The sequence below is a fragment of the Danio rerio genome, chromosome 2 (assembly GCF_049306965.1).
Source record: "Danio rerio strain Tuebingen ecotype United States chromosome 2, GRCz12tu, whole genome shotgun sequence".
Lineage (NCBI taxonomy): Eukaryota > Metazoa > Chordata > Actinopteri > Cypriniformes > Danionidae > Danio > Danio rerio.
Window position 1 is genome coordinate 26,359,108 of NC_133177.1, and position 16,654 is coordinate 26,375,761.

The 16,654-nt window shown below is 33.4% G+C and overlaps 1 protein-coding gene and 1 long non-coding RNA gene across 3 annotated transcripts in view; one reads left to right on the forward strand and one right to left on the reverse strand.

The window, feature by feature from the left end:
* Window positions 1-25: 25 nt before the first annotated feature.
* Window positions 26-6,162, reverse strand: LOC141378057 (uncharacterized). The gene is made up of 4 exons (XR_012391638.1): window positions 5,829-6,162; window positions 5,493-5,756; window positions 5,314-5,397; window positions 26-1,595 (listed from the first exon to the last, which is right to left on the reverse strand). It is a non-coding gene; the product is annotated as an uncharacterized lncRNA (long non-coding RNA).
* Window positions 6,163-9,334: 3,172 nt separating this feature from the next.
* csnk1g2a (casein kinase 1, gamma 2a) overlaps window positions 9,335-16,654 on the forward strand; it is a 39,869-nt gene continuing 32,549 nt past the window's right edge. For both annotated transcript variants that reach the window (XM_005171206.6, XM_005171207.6), the window contains exon 1: window positions 9,335-9,450. The gene's annotated coding sequence lies outside the window, so the exon portion shown is untranslated. The remainder of the gene's footprint in view (window positions 9,451-16,654) is intronic.

A 16,654-nucleotide genomic window follows, 5' to 3' on the forward strand; every position in this document is an offset into this window, starting at 1 on the left:
CAAAGCTGCATTAAAATAATTTAACTTTCTCTGAAAATGTGTAAAAGCTTTATTGAATATCTTACAAATATAGAAATTATATTTAACAAAAACTCACTTAAAACAAAGTTCTGTCAAAGACGAGTCCCGTTTGTTCTAGCCTAACGTTAGCCTACATATATAGCCCAGATAAGCTAGCCTATTTTTTTTTTTTGCGCTGTTTCTTTAAAAAAAAAAATTATTGAATACAAGAATAATAATTTCACTGCATTGAAGAAAAAATACAATAACAAAAAATAAGAAAGAAGACAGGGAGAGAAAAAAATACACAGCCTCAAACATTAACAAAAAAGATTGTCATAAGCTTAAAGAAACTTATTATTCTTCTTCTTATTAATAAGCTTAAGAGATTCAATATTATAAGAAATTTCAACAAGGAAATTATTAAAAATAGGTATTGTTTTTAGAAACTTATTTTTGTATATAAAAAATTTACAATCAGATCGAGTGCATGATCATCATCCGAGAAATACAGAAATATATCTTTTATAGACCAATTTAAATCATGTTTAAAAATGGATGATAAATAAAAAATAATGTAATTCCAAAGATGTTTAATGTGAGTGCAACTATAGAATAAGTAAAATAAAGTCTCTTCATGTATATTGCAGAAAGTACACAAATTAGATATATCAAAATAATTAGCAATTTGGGAATTTGTAGGATAAACATTATGCAAGATCTTAAAATGTATCTCTCTTATTTTGTTGGATATGCTGAATTTTTCAGGTAATAACCATGCTCTCTTCCATTGAATGCAGTCAGAGAAGTTGGTCCAAAAAAATGTACATCTTGGGGTGGTATACAGAGTAATGTTACAATCGTCTGACATGTCTGTTGTCACATTTTTTTTATCAAAAAAAGACACTCCATCCAAAAAAAGTTTAGGCATAATTGTTTCCCTCTCATTAAAGTAAAGAAGATAAGCTAGCCTATTAAAGGTTGCCCAAAAAAGATAGTTCTGTCATCATTTACTCACCCTTCACTTGTTTCAAATCCGTTTGCTTCTTTCTACTTTTAAACACAAATGAAGATATTTTGAAGAAAGTTGGATACTTGCAACCATTGACATTGTTTGCTATATAGTCGATGGTATAGTCGAGTTTTAAATCTTCTTTAAAATATCTTCTTTAGGGTTTAACATAAAGAAGCCCATAAAGAACTATTTATTTTATAATAATAAATTATTTATACCATGTAGGCCTACTTATATTCTGGAATGTTAATTCATTCATTCATCCATTCAAAATGCTGAGAGATCACAAAGTTTATCTTGTGAAAAATAAAATGTGGGCTATCTTTGACTTCTTTAGAAAACAAGAACCAACATGATACACTCCATAACCTACATTATATCCTGACATTACATGAGGGAATAGCACACTAGACTCAAATTCAGCACTGCAAAAATACTACATTTTGTAAATATAAACCAGAAATGCAGGTGATTTTTCAGCGTCTCTGGCATACAATTATCAATGCTGCAGTTACTGATCCAATGAGAAAAAAAAAAGTTTTAAACAGCAAGTACCACATCAGCACTGGCACCAAGATCCCTGATGGAGAAACAGAAAAACATATGTTCATACAGCACACAGTGAAGATGCTCTGAAAGTGTAGCTCACAAAATTCATTTACTGTAGCACAGAAGTTAAAATTTGAAAATATATTGTCATGTCTTTTCTGGGAGTCTGCTTACAATTCCACATCTATTAATATTCATTCTTCTCTGTTAACTGGCCACTGAGTCACCCTCCAATGTTCATGTTACTAAAATATATATTCATTAAAATATATATCAACACAATCATGAAGGTCTCTAGATTCATCTAAACTGAATGAATCTTTTAATAGATTTATATCTTTTTGTATTGTCAAAAGTCCAAGAGGCAACACAGTTGCTGGTGGGCAAATACATTATAAGTACAAACACATTAATGTCAATGTCAATTTTATTTATATATCACTATTTAACACAACCAGATGTTGACCAATGTGCTGCACAGTACAAATAACAACAGAGAAAAAACTTATAAAATTATAGCTAAAACAGACAATTTTCATTGATAAAATGCCAAATCAAAGAGGTAAGTTTTCAACCCAGTTTTAAAAACAGACAAGGATGAAACAGATTTAATACAAAGAGGCAGAGCATTCCACAACCTAGGACCAGCTACTGCGAAAACACGGTCACCTCTGCATTTAAGCCTCGACTTAAGGATGCATAACAGTCTCCGATTAGATGACTGAAGAGACCGACCAGGCTCATGCTCAATTAACACGTCTGACAGATAAGAAGGTGCCAGGCCATTTAAAGATTTAAAAACCAAGAGAAGCATTTTAAAAGTGACTCGATAGTGCACAGGCAGCCTTTTACGCACAAAGAGCGTAAAACTGGTGTGATGTGGTCACCTTGCAGCAGCATTTTGAGCTAATTGTAAACGGGATAAGGTTTTCTGACTAATCCAAAAGTACAATGACATCATTGGGAATTAGGGTATAATGTGTTAATAAGTTAATAAATCTAAATTATTTATCTTGTTTAATATTTTGTTTACTTTAATAATAAAACATCTAAAAATAACTTAAATCATTCCCTTAAAGTAGACTTTTTTGATACATGATTTGATAAACAGCACAATCCTCAGAGTAAAATTAACTTCTCCCACTGTTTTTACTTCCACAATGAAAGTTACAACACTGGGTAAGACTTTACAATAAAGTTCATTAGTTAATGCATTTACTAACATGAACGAATCATGAACAACACATGTACAGCATTTATTAATCATAATTGGACATTTACTAATGCATTATTAACATTTAAGTCCAAGCTTGTTAACATTAGTTAATGCACCATGTGTTAACAATGAACTACTGTATTTTCATTAACTAACGTTAACTAACATGAACAAATACAGTAGTAAATGTATTTTTCATTGTTTGTTCATGTTAGTAAATGCATTAATTCACATTATTCTCACACGCTGGAGCAGAGTTAAAGTGCTGATCAAACATTAACTTCTGCAGCTAAAATTTCTGAAGAAAAACACAAAACTACAACTGACTTCAGTCACAACCTTGGTCCTGCTGTCAACTCAAGGCTCCGCTGTCAACACAAACAAGGGTATTTTCAAAATGACAGAGTTTTCAACACAGTTTGGCTGTTTTTCCACACAAAAAAATTCTATTCTTTTTATATATACGCTTTTTTATATACACTTTTTGACACATGTTAGTCTGTTAGGGAAACTAGCGTGTGTGTTTCATTACTTTAAGACAAATGGATTAGTTATTTGTGTGTTCAAATTCATCAAATTATTTGATACATACTTTTTTTGGGGGGGGGGGCATTTCAAATGGTTTTCTTTTAAACATAATTAATTTTTAACTTTTAAACATAATAAATGCATTTATTAATATGAATTGATCCGTTGAAAGCTATTCTGACTTAGAATGCCAAATATTTTCCTGCAAATGTTACATTGAAGGGTGTATACATTTGCCCACTAGAAATTATAGTTGGCACATATTCAAATACAATTTTCTAGAAAATAATCTAAAATCTAGCGAAAATAAATGCAAAACATGTTCATATAGGACACAACCCAGGGAGCACAGAGTTCTGGGCCAGATTTGGCATAAAGCTGGTACAGCAGGCATTTATTCGGCACTGGCATGCAGCATGTGGGCCAAATATGGCCCAGGTTTAGCAGAAGTGGCATCGTCTTTAAGGCGGCACACAAGACTTAGGCCATATGTCAAGTGTAGTATTTGGCCCAGATGTTAAAAATGTATGGGTGGGCCACATAAGTTTGGCCTTTCTTGACCCACATTTCAATAATTTTAAGTCAAGAAAAAGATTTGACCAATCAGGTCAATACAAGAAAAAAGCATGCCCATAGCGTGTCTAAAACCCAATGCCTGATGGGTTATTTGATTTAATTCCAGTCGTGACACCAACATTTCTGGCCAACATTAAGATAGAACATTAAGATCAACATTAAGATATGGTCCATGTTTGACCCTTGTATGGATGCCAGACTTGGTCCAGTCATGTACCGTATTTCACTGCAGCATGTGGGCCAAGCAAAAACTGCTTGTGTGGGCCAGATCTGGGCCAGAGAAATTTTGCTATGTGGGAATTAACAAGGCTACATGCAGGCACAAAGGGGTTAAGAATTATAGCAGCAAAACCCTACGGTTAGTAATATTTGTTAGAATGTCTAACCTTTACCTTCACCGGTAATTATTATTGTCATGTTAGTAGCACACGTTGCAAATACAACAATTATGTATTTTTTATTTATTAAATGTTATTGTTGTATAATGTTGACTACACTGTTTTGGGCTAATTCTGTCTTATGTATGTGAGTCGTATTTTTAGCTTGCAATAATTTTTCTTTTCTTTTTCATTAATATTATGAAAATATAATAAAGAAATTATGCATAAAACTACATTGTGAAACCCAACAGTCAACTTTATCAAATTAAATAAGTGTAGTTAACTCAAAATTGACTGAGAGTTAATTCTACTCATTTAAAAAAAGAGTTTTGAACTCACTGTTGAAAGTAATGAGTTAATTAAATACCTCATTACTACAACTTAAATGAAGTACTGTAAGTTCAAAGTACTCATATAGATTCGTTTTTTAACTCAAATGGTTTGTTGCAATCGGTTTCCTTAAACGGTTTGAGCTGACTTAACTTGCTGGGTTATACAATACTCAGTTGGTTTGAGTTCTCTTCTTTTATTGGACTTTACTGTGCTCAAAATACTTTATTTACTCAAATGGATTAAGTTCACAGTACTTATTAGGATTCGTTTTTAAACCTAAATAATTTGTTGCAATTGGTTTTCTCAAATGGTTTAAGTAACCTTCACTTTTTGTGTTTCACAGTATATATATACTGAGATGCAAAGACTAAAGGTGACAAAAAATATTAAGGGATAACAACAACTTTTGCTTTTTAACACTTTATAGTGCTAACAACATTAGATTAAATTATTATTGTATTTAATAAATTTGCCTTATTAAAACATTGCACAGTTCGAACATTTAAAAGGGATAATAATTAAACCATATTCACAGATAAATTTGTATTATTTGAAAAAATGCATTTTAATGCATTTTCGCTGTAGGAAAAATCACTTCTGATATTTTCATTTGATGGTGGCAGAAAAAAAGTCTTTAGTTTTCCTGCATATTACACATACTGTATAAAATTATCCAAATTATGAATTAAGATGATATGTTAACTGGAGAAACTTACTTGTCGCTGCTGGATTTTGGTGTGCTGTATTGGTCAGCATGGATGATGTTGAACTTTCAGTTGATATTGAAGAAAAGACACAATCTGAATAACAATAATAATAATGATAATAATATTAATTAAAGAAGTTATAAAATAAATAAAGATGAAAAATTAAATCCAAGAAATATTACTCTTACCTTCCACCGTGACATTAGCAATGCTTATAAATTCAGGCGGTTCGGTTTGGCAGCTGTATTCTCCCGAATTACTCTTATTTGCACTTTGAATGTGTTTAGCGACTGTGACTGTATTATTATTTGACTGCAGGCTATGCACCACTTTTTGTCCTTTCATCAGTTTTACCTTATATCCAGAGCAATTAAACTGACATGTGATGTTAAAGTCTTGACCAGTGCAAACTTTGCGTCCTCCACTAACACTGATGTTGAGTTGACAACCTCCTAAAAAGAAATAATTACAGATATAGCTCTCCGAAAACTGGAAAACAAGCATGAACCTTTTCTGAAACTCACCACTTATATTTGATGGAACAAACAGCAGCAGAATTAATTTCATAAAGTGCATGTCGGAGCTGAACTGCCACCAAACCCTGAGGTTTGAGCTGAAAAAGCACTCTGCAGAATGGTGTGGAACTTGCAGGTCAAAAACAATAGGAAATTACCCAGTCTGCGGCTCAGCTGATGAACAATGAGATAAGTTCATGCAATAAACACCCCTGAGATCAAAAGCAGTTTGCAGATTTGAATGAAAAGGTCATTTAACTAAAACAAAACCTTCAAGAACATGTACATCTATCTTTTTTTCTACTGTTTTTGCATAATAGGCTATTTTTTATTTACTTGCAAGAACTGAATAGATCAAAACATAACCGTGATAACATGGAGTAACATTAAGTACGTTTTTGTTGTTGCAATTTTGCTGTTTTTTAACATGGATATAATATGAACACTTTTTGAAGCAGGTTTTACTCAAATAGTGTACCACTAAATTTAATTCATGCTTTTTAAAAGTGTGCTTCCCTTAATTGCATTGAAGTAAATAACAGTTCTTGTTGCAACCTGTGCAATAACATAGACATAATAATCTGTGCAACAACAAGTGTATTGAGAAAATGTATTCCAAATGTCATCAATCGACAATGCCTAAAAACAAAGGACACAATAGAAAAAGTTTAAATACAATTGTAAAGTATCAAAAACCCATGCATTATGAGAACACCAGTATCAGAAAGTTGAATGTCTTTGATATTTCTTCAAAGAATCATTTTAAACAAAACTGTCAAGTTTCTAGTAAGACGATTAAGATTCTTCAGGTGAAGTTTGAGAGCTCCCTCATCCTGCATAGACATCAATGGTCTCAGCTTGTTAAAGTAGCCAAAACACTTCCTTAAAACAGATTTTATAGCTTTAGTGGTGCAGATAAAACAAGAATAACAAATTTAACTTAGTTTCATCTCTTTAGTTCAGCACTCTTCAAGACAGCACTGTGCTCTTTATTTGTCACGTTAGGGGGTATAGCGGAGCATGGGGCACAAAGTAACACGGGGTAAATGTAACACTGAGTTTTAAGGTATTTACTCAGGCTTAATCATGGTACGCTTCCAAGGTTTTCACCACAATGTCGGCAGACGTGTACCTGCCAATTATTGAAAAAGTTCATTAAAATTTGGATAAGAAACACAGGAGAATCAATTTTTGCATCCTAAAAGTGTTTTTTCTTATAATCGATATTTTTTTATTTTTAAAAAATCTGTGAAAATATATTAGTTAAATCTTATATTGTTGTGATTGCTGTCTTCTAGGCTAAAAGAAAAAAACATTTTGAAAGATGTTAAAAACACAGTGACTGCTCGCCTGTTTTGAGGAAAATACGACACAGCTGGGTTAGATGTAACAGGGTGTTACAATTAAGCCACACACTGTTGGACACCAATTAAACTAACAAAATATTTTTTTTAATTTTGAGTGTAATGTTGAAAACTCTTTAAAGAGAAATGTTTTTTATTAGAAAAAATATTTTTTGATAGAAAAGAAATTATTTTATTGCTAATAATGCAAATAAATACATTGTGTTATAAAGGATATATGGATAATAATGGAAATAGATTTAGATGTGTTTATGCAATAAACAAATAAATAAATAAACATACTGTGCTATATAAAATAAAAAAGAAATGAGCCAATTACTGAGGAAATATGGCTACTGTTTAAAGTAAACAGAAATTAAATTAACTGTGTGGAATCTGCCTTTGTAAGCATGTGTTGAAACTAACCCCCTGTCTGTTACAACTTGCCCCGCAGGTGGAGTAAATAATAACATTTTTACTCCTGTCACTTTTGGCAAATCTGCACAGAAACCATAGGTCAGGGGATTATAATTTCAGTGCTCATTTGTAGGAGTGGCTTGTGTGTTGTTGTTGGTAAAAAAATATGGTTTGTCTAATCCGATTACTTTGTTCATTGTTTGACCAAAACCAAGTGTTACTTTGTGCCCCGCTCTCCCCTACATCAATGTGCGCAATATACTGACATTGAGAAGAAGAATACGGTGCGTAAGAGAGCTTAACGGGCAGCAATTTAAAAAAGCTCATGCAATTACAAAAACCACAGCAATTTAAAAGAAACAATCATCATCAATTTCACAGCACATATGTTGCAAATTCCCAAAACACAAACAACTGAAGAAACTGGTCACAAATTGGTCACAACATTTGCAAATATCCACGTAACACAACGGAAATGTTTCAAGGAGACCCAAAACTATTAAGACCACTGCTGGATGTGTTATTATGTCATGTAATCACGATACTTAAATAAATGAAAAACAACTCACCTTTCAAAGACCACCAATCACTTCACTGAGCAACAGTCACGGCATAATAAAGGGATGGAATTAGTGCTGCAAACTTTATAGTTTCAGTCACAATGTGTAAATCTGCAATATTGAAATCAAAGAAACTACAATGTCGAGTTGGGATTATCAAAACAAGTCACCATAGTTCATAACATGTGATGAGGTCATCGCATATTTTGACCCAAATAGAGTTAAATATTTTTAATATGGATGTTTTAAGTGAATATGAACGCCTTATATTTATCCTTTAGGTCCAAATATATTTTAATATTAACAACATTCAACAACAACAACAAAAAACTTACGTTTCAACTGGCAAGTGTCAGACAAATAACTAAAAAGAGTAAAGTAGAAAAAATAGCCCTCTTGCGATGTGCTTTTCCTGTTTTTAATAAAAACATTATAATATTGGGCTTGCCTGCAGATGGTTCCTATGTAATAATTATACAGCAATCATCTATAGAAATGTGACGTATATTTCTATAACTATAATTTAACTGACACATTTATATGTCCATACAATAAAAAATGCTGGGTCCCACAAAATCAATTTGTGTTGGAACAACATGAAGAAATTAAGTTGACTTTTAAATTTTTGCCCATTTAGGTGGATTGGACATAAAACCATTAAGTTGTCCCAAGAAACCCAAGAATAGTTTCAACTTATTTTATAAAAGTAGTTTGAACAAAAAGCCAACATCAACTTTTTAAAGTGTATATATACACTAGGAATATGTCGCTGTACATGATTTTTGTTGATAAGAAAACTACAATAAAATGCTTTTTCAAACGCATATAGCTGTTTTGCCATTTAAGAAAATATTTAAGAAAAAGTAAGCCTAGATCTTTAGAAATACTCTAGTATTTTACTCTGGAGTAAATTGCCATCATGTCAAATTGCCAATTAATATATACCCAATGTTTATAATTTACACCTAAATTAGATTAACTATTATTACAAGCTTGTAGATACCGAAGACACCAGTTTCTACGTCATCCGGTTCAATTTCTCACGTAGTTTTACGTTGAATGAAACTGCGCATTATTTTTTTCCGAAGAGCGCGGAATTTTATGACCCCATATTCTCCAAACTCAACTACGCAAATTTCACAACTTAGAGGCAGCGATGTGATCGGCGGCAGCGGAGGAAACGCGAGAGCTGCACGGAGAGGCTTAAAGAGACATCAGCGAAGAGGGAGAAAAAATGATAATGGCTTCAAGGAATGAGCATTAAAACCGACCAAATGGGGACTGTCATCGACTAATACCACAGAGATCTAGGTAAAAGTGTCTAATCTGTTGATATGTTAACCTGCCTGAGCTATTTACGCAATATTCCGTGTACTTAATTAACAACAATTTCGACTGTTCGGGATTAAGGAGTTGCCCGGTTGATGGTTGGCAACAAAATACATATGCTTGACAACAAATATAGCTTTGACGAATGTATAAGGTTGTTGTAGATGAAAACGAGCTGTGTTTTGTGTCGATAACCGCGCTGGTGTTGTTATGTGGATTTAGTAACTCGTTAGCTCGCTGGAGCGCAGGCCACAGATCGTTAGCTTGTTTGGGCTAACATTAGTTAGCGCGCTAGCTGTGGCTTCACTCATTTGCTGCTTAGTTGGCAACTCACTGGCTAACTGACAACATTTGCCTTTTAGTTCTCGAAGATTCACACCAACATCTCTCTATTGATGTCTTTAAGTTCGTATAATTTGGTCCTACAAAAGGAACACGGTGTACCGAAATATGTTCGGAGTTTTATCTGTAACCCAAGTTTCTTTCTCAGACTTTGATGTCGAGCTTCATGAGGCCAGCAGGCACGTTCGTCATGTTTATTTTCAGCTTGTTAGCCCTTAAGATATATATTTGAACATATAAACATGTTGCACGTTTTAATTTTTCGAGCGTATTAATAATCGCTTATATATAAATAAGGACAGCTGCTGAATGCAGAGGGAGGGCCAGTGAGTACACAGGCCTAATATCACATTTGTTGGCTATGTAAAACAGTTTTGTTGTCGATGCATGTTGATCATCAGGCCTGATCCGATATGAGACGATGGATTATAGACTTAGCTGGAGGGCTAACTTTATAGATTTTACAACGTTGATTCATTGTTTCAAATACTGCTACCTTGTTGAGCAGACGGAATGAATGCTGTAAGCATTAGAGTGCAAGTAAATGTAGTGTCTATGGCTTTATGATATTATGTGTACCAGGGCTGCACGGTATACAAACAACTGACATTGCAATGTTTTGTTTTCCTGCGATACATATTACAATATCGAGCATACTTTTCTCTATAATAAATCAGTGGGTCTGTTTTTTTAAGTCATAGTTGTGTTATTTGATGATTTTGTATCTGCCTAAAATATAATAAACTAATCACAAGCAGGGCTTGACATTAAGTTTTTTGATCACCAGCCACTGTGGCTAGTAGTTTTTCAACATTACCAGCCACTCGCCGTTTTCACTAGCCACAATTTTATTGTTGGGAAAATATATTTTATACACATAAATGTGACTTTGAAAAGCTAAAATTCCACATGCCACAATCCACATGCCTCATTCAATTCACGTTCTGTGTGTTGTGTATGAGCTCAATAATTATAAGCAAGTGGGTCATGGTTTCATAGTGTTACAATTAGTTTTTATTTCACATGACTTTTCAGAGCTCAAAATAAAGGGTTTATTAAATTTATATCTGACCACACCAAACTTAAACTATTAATTGTTTCTTATCCACAAATTTTAAATGTCAAAACAAGCAAACTATGGCTGTATACTATATATATATATTTTTTTTATTTAACAAAACAAATGCACAGCAGTCGGTCCTGGCTAAAGGTCCCAGATCATCAGTTAACTACACAAATGGGGAGTTAATCTCTCATTAAAGCAATGTTATTGTAAAAAAAAAAGATAAATAAATCATATTAACGCAAAAGAAAGCAGGTAAAAACATACTGTGTGTTAATGAAAGGATGATCACACACACATGGTTAACGTTAGACCCATAAATAATCTGTTCAAAGAATGGTTAAAACAAAAACAACCGGTGCTGCTTACAAAAAGACAAATCTGGAGCTCTTAAAAAGCAGTAAGACTGTGGGTTCATGTTCATTACTTTTTGTCTAGTCTATTTGAAAGGACAGTTTTGTTTCAGTATTGTTTCTAGACACGGTTGCTTCATGCAAGAAAATGGGAGTGCGCATGCGTTTTAAACAGTTGTGCACTTCACCTCAGCTGTTAGCACAAGGGATTATTTGGCATTCACCTGCTTTCTATTGCCTTCATCTAACGCAATTATTTTTGTCAGCCGTGTTGTTTCTCAATTTTAAGTTTGTCTTTGCATGCATATTCGACCATCCAAAGTGGCTAGTGGGAGTGTCTGTCTTACCCGCCGCCGCTGAAATCTTCCCGCATTTGGCGGGTGTTAATATCAAGCCCTAATAGCAAGCATTAATAAATGCAGTTGCGCAAAGATACAAATGAATTTTTCTTAGAGTCTAGCAGTATTTAGGCACAAACTGAATAATCAAATGTAGAGTAACACTATCCGCTTGTTAAGTGTTATGTCACGCGGAGCGGCTTCCGGGTCCAAGCGCTCTATTCAACTGAATGGGGAGATTTATGAAATGGTAATAATAAACGTTTACAAAGCGATTTAATACCTTCGAAAGTCACGATCGCAATATATATGTCTATGCCTAATATCCGATGGCCAGAAAGTGATTCATTGTTTTATAAATTGTTAAAATGTTGGTATTTGTTATGCAGCAAGCCCAGAGATTGTTGTGTACACTATGACTTTATGTAAAATTAACTTTAATGTGTGATAGGAATAAAAAGTGTTCATAAACGAATGATTTCTCCACTCAAGTGAATGGCGGCTTGGACCCGGAAACAGTATTACATACGTCACAAACACGTCATTACTTAACAAGCGGATAGTGTATCTATTGTAGGCATGGGACAATAACCGGTTTCAAGGTTTACCGTGGTTTGAAAAAGTCAAGGTTTTAAAACGCTTGTTATAAAGTTCCTAAGGTATACAGTATGTAACGTTTTTAAAGTAATTTTTATGTGTTGTAAAGAAATACGTTTTTTTAATGAAGCAGCATAAATTATTTATTTTTAATTATTTAGGCTGACATGTTTACTTTTTGAAAATATTATAAATGTGAATTGTGAATAGAAAAAATATATAATATGAAATGCTGTATATTGTGTTCAATGGTGACAGATGTGTTGTTTTTTACCAAAACATTTAAAAAGAACTTATTTTATAGCTGTAATCACAATACCTTGATACGTAAAAGCGTGCTATTAATATCCAAGGTTATCATACTGTCACAAACTTATACTGGCTCAATACTTATTCTAATACATATAAATATAATAAATCTTTATTAAAGTTAAAAACATAATTACTTGTGCCTAAATTTTTAAGGTGCCTTGTAATACTCACAGTGCCTTAAAACACATGCAGATAAATGTATGGATAAACTTTGCAATGACTCCACAAATTGTGTATGTTTTGAACTGTGACTCCTGTAAAATATCAACTGCAGATGTGACCATTGCGCATACACGCATTGCGATATCGATGCTGAAACGATATATTGTTTGGCACTATTGTGTATGCTGTTGCATATAAGGTTATTTTAAAAAGCGATGCAAAATATGTGCATCGTGATTAGGCATGTACGGCAGCCGAGAGAGCTTAACGTGCTGCAATTTAAGAAAACGCGTGCAATTACAAAAAACACCAGCAAATTGAGAAAAGATCTGTCAGCAGATATGCTGCAAATCCTCACAATGCACACACATTTAAAAAAAAAAACAAGCTGCATTTCCACACAACACAAACATTAATAAAATGTGCTGAATTTTCACACAACACAACAGAAATGCTTCAAGAACAATCTAAAACGTGACGAACCCGGCAGTTTAGCTTATGGTTATTTAGACTAGGTTATTTAATAAATACTAAAGACATGGAATCGGGATTTTTAAAATAAATAAACTTCACAGCTTCACTGACCAATAAGGGCACAGCACAGCAGTGTGTGTCATGATTTTTGGGTCCACTTATAACATTTCTGTTGTGTTCTGTTGTTTTTGCTTTGTGTGCAATGCAGGGAGTTTTTTTAATGTTTTTGTTGTGAGAAATGAAGTACGTTTTTTTTTAATTTGAGAATTTGCAGCATGTGTGCTGTCAAACAGATGAAGATTGTTTCTTAATTTTCTAGTGTTTTTTTGTAATTGCACGCGTTTTCTTCAATTGCACCACGTTAAGCTCTCTCAGCCACTGTAGGCATTGCTGGTATACAGTTCTGACAGTATGATAACATTGCATTAAAAAAATCATGGTATTGTGATTACTACTCTTTTTAAATATCTGGGTAAAAAACGCCAACTTTTTCCCTCATTGACCACAATATATTTATTTTAAGATAGACATTTAAAATAGTTTGTAACAGGAAACATGTCAGGGTAAATAATTAAAATAAATCATTGACTACCTCTTACTTCATTAGTTTCATAAATAGATTTCTTCACAAATTGAAAAGGTATATTTGGATGTCTTTTGGCCACTGCACTTTTCAGGCCTATAGCTGGCTTGGATGTTCGTGTATAAGAGATTTGTATTTTAAATGTTTCATCAATCATGGGCTAATCAGTAGTGTGGAAGGTACCCTAATGCTGTTGCCCTAAAAAAAACTTGGTAAAATAGTCATAAAAATCATGTAAAAAACATATTATTAGAACGGTATATAAAAATGTACCGTTTTTAAAACCTTGACATTTCTAAATCGCGGTAAACCTTGAAACCTTGGTTTTCATCCCATGCCTAATCATGATGACGTTAAGTTCTATTTGTTGACGCTAATTGAATCACAGCCAATGGATCACAGAATTCTTTTGTTGTTGTTGTTGTTGGATAGTTATACATCATAACCAATTAATATGTGCTTGTCATTACACATGGACATGTATTTCTGCTTTCTGCTTTTTTTTAAAGGGGTTGTTTGTCAAGTTTGCCAATTACTTCCTTACCCTCAGGTCATCAAAGTTGTTGTTTTTTTATCACTAGAACAGTACAGCACGTTATAGCTAAAACTGCAGTTCTTTGTGATTCTAATTAAAGTCAATGGTAAATACAGGGTAAACAAATTAAAATCTATGGCTACTGAGGTCTTTTGTTGTGAACCAGAAGGTCTGTGCAAGAAACTGAACATTATTTACAACATTATAATGATTAATTCAAAACCCTTGTTAAGTCCTGATGTATCTGTGACGTATGGAATGCTGTTTCCAGGTCCAAGCCGCTACTCATTTAAATTGAGAAAATATTCATTTATGACCACTTTTTAGTCATATCATACATTAAAGAGAATTTTATATCAAATCGTAGTGTACACATTAGTCTCTAGAGTTGCTGCATCAAAAATGATACCAAAATCACATTCAGATATTAGGCATGGACATGTATATTGCAATTTTGATGTTCAAAAGTATAACAGCGCTTTGTAAATCTTAATTATTACAATTTGATGAGTCTCCATATAGAGTTTGATAGAGTGCTTGGACCTGGAAGTTGCTTTATGTGACGTCACACTTAACAAGCAGATCTGCAAAGGCAAACTCTCTATTGAGCTTGAGATGTTTTATACAAGTCTTATGAAGCGGTGGTTTTGTCAAGAGCCACATATGTTAATTTTGTATTGCCTGTATGTGTATATATATATATATATATATATATATATATATATATATATATATATATATATATATATATATATATATATATATATATATATATATATATATATATATATATATTTTTTTTTTTTTTTTATTGCCGATAAAACTTCCTATAAAACTGTCAAAAAATTGTTACCTGCATCTTCAATATCTTGAGAGTGAGTAAATTAAGAGCAATTTAAATTCAGCTTAAACTATTCCTTTTATGTTGTACTGTCTATTTGTTTATCAGTGATACTACTAACTAACGTTTTAGAATTTATTTAGTATTGTTCTCCTATAAAAAAAAAATGTGGCAGCCCAGTTTTATTTTTATTGTTTAAATTAGTTTATTAATTTATTTTTTAAGAAACAGTAAATTTCCTACTTATGTATTTTTCTCAAAGCATTGTTCTCTGTTAAATAACCAGCCCATGGAAGGCATCATCTGTAACATCTGGCACGGTGCCTCCCTCTGAGTCTGCTCACAACATAACTGAGACACTGGGTCCAGGATGACTCTTGCTCGTCTTCACACGACCTCAGGCTTCATCTCAAGCTCCTGAGGGATGTATTTTTAGAGCTGGAAGTCAGAAACGCTAGATAACATTTCCTGTAGGGAGATGGTCTCTGGTTTCGTGTCCCTTAAACCTCTGACTCTAAATTGTGCTTTTCATGGAGACAATGATAATGCAGAGCTGTCTTTATTTGAAGTCTTTAAATTGAGTATGAATATGATTTGTGCTTGGTGTGGTATAATTGTTGTTATTCATCATCATCTTACCATAAAAGTGTTGATTTATGAATTCATCAAATGGTCTTATTCAAAGCAACTTACTGAAGAGAAAAGAAAAAAAGAGCAAACAAGCACAGTACACAATGTCAGGTTTGTTAATCTGTTAAATTCAAGATGCAGAGAAGATATGCAGTTATATTCTGATGTGTGTGAGTGTAAATGCTTTAGAGTTTATTTTCGGTTGTCCATTTTCTGCTCTGTTCTGTCTTTATTTTCGTGTAATTTTCATGATCACAAATGCCAGATTTTTGGCTTTAGCTGCCTTCTGATTCCTGAATGATGTGATGGCAGAGATTAAAACCACGAGAATAAGTTGGATAGTGGCTTGACTCATTATTAGTGGAAAACAAACTGTTGCTCATTGTGTATCAATCTAGATCAGGGGTCTCAAACTCAATTTACCTGGGGGCCGCAGGAGGCAAAGTCTGGGTGAGGCTGGCCCGCATAAGGGATTTCACAAAGAAAAGTCCTCAAATGTCATTATTAACAGTTTTAATTATTTCTTCTGAACATGAAGTGTCCTGAACATTAATAGAACATTGAGTGAAGATTATGAACAGTTCTTCTGAACATGGCATCTTTTGCCTACTTCTTGCTGCCAGAGACTTGACAGCGCTTCTTCTCACAAATCTGAACCACATTTGGCTTTAGAGCGGAAGCAGTTAAGACCCTCAATATGGCTTGAAGATGATCATCATTAAGTCTAGACCTGTACTTTGACTTATTGAAGTCCTAGGGAAAAAAGTGGGTGAACTCACTCAAAACTTCCATTCCCTCACCTAAAAAAAAAGGCGTATATATGTATAAATAAAACACCCCCACCCCACTCCAGTCACCTCAGTCTGTACCAGTCTGTATCTACCTATAATATCAATATATATAAGATGCAGGGCAGGCACGTGCACACATAGGGCTCAACCTGTGCAGTGCACATG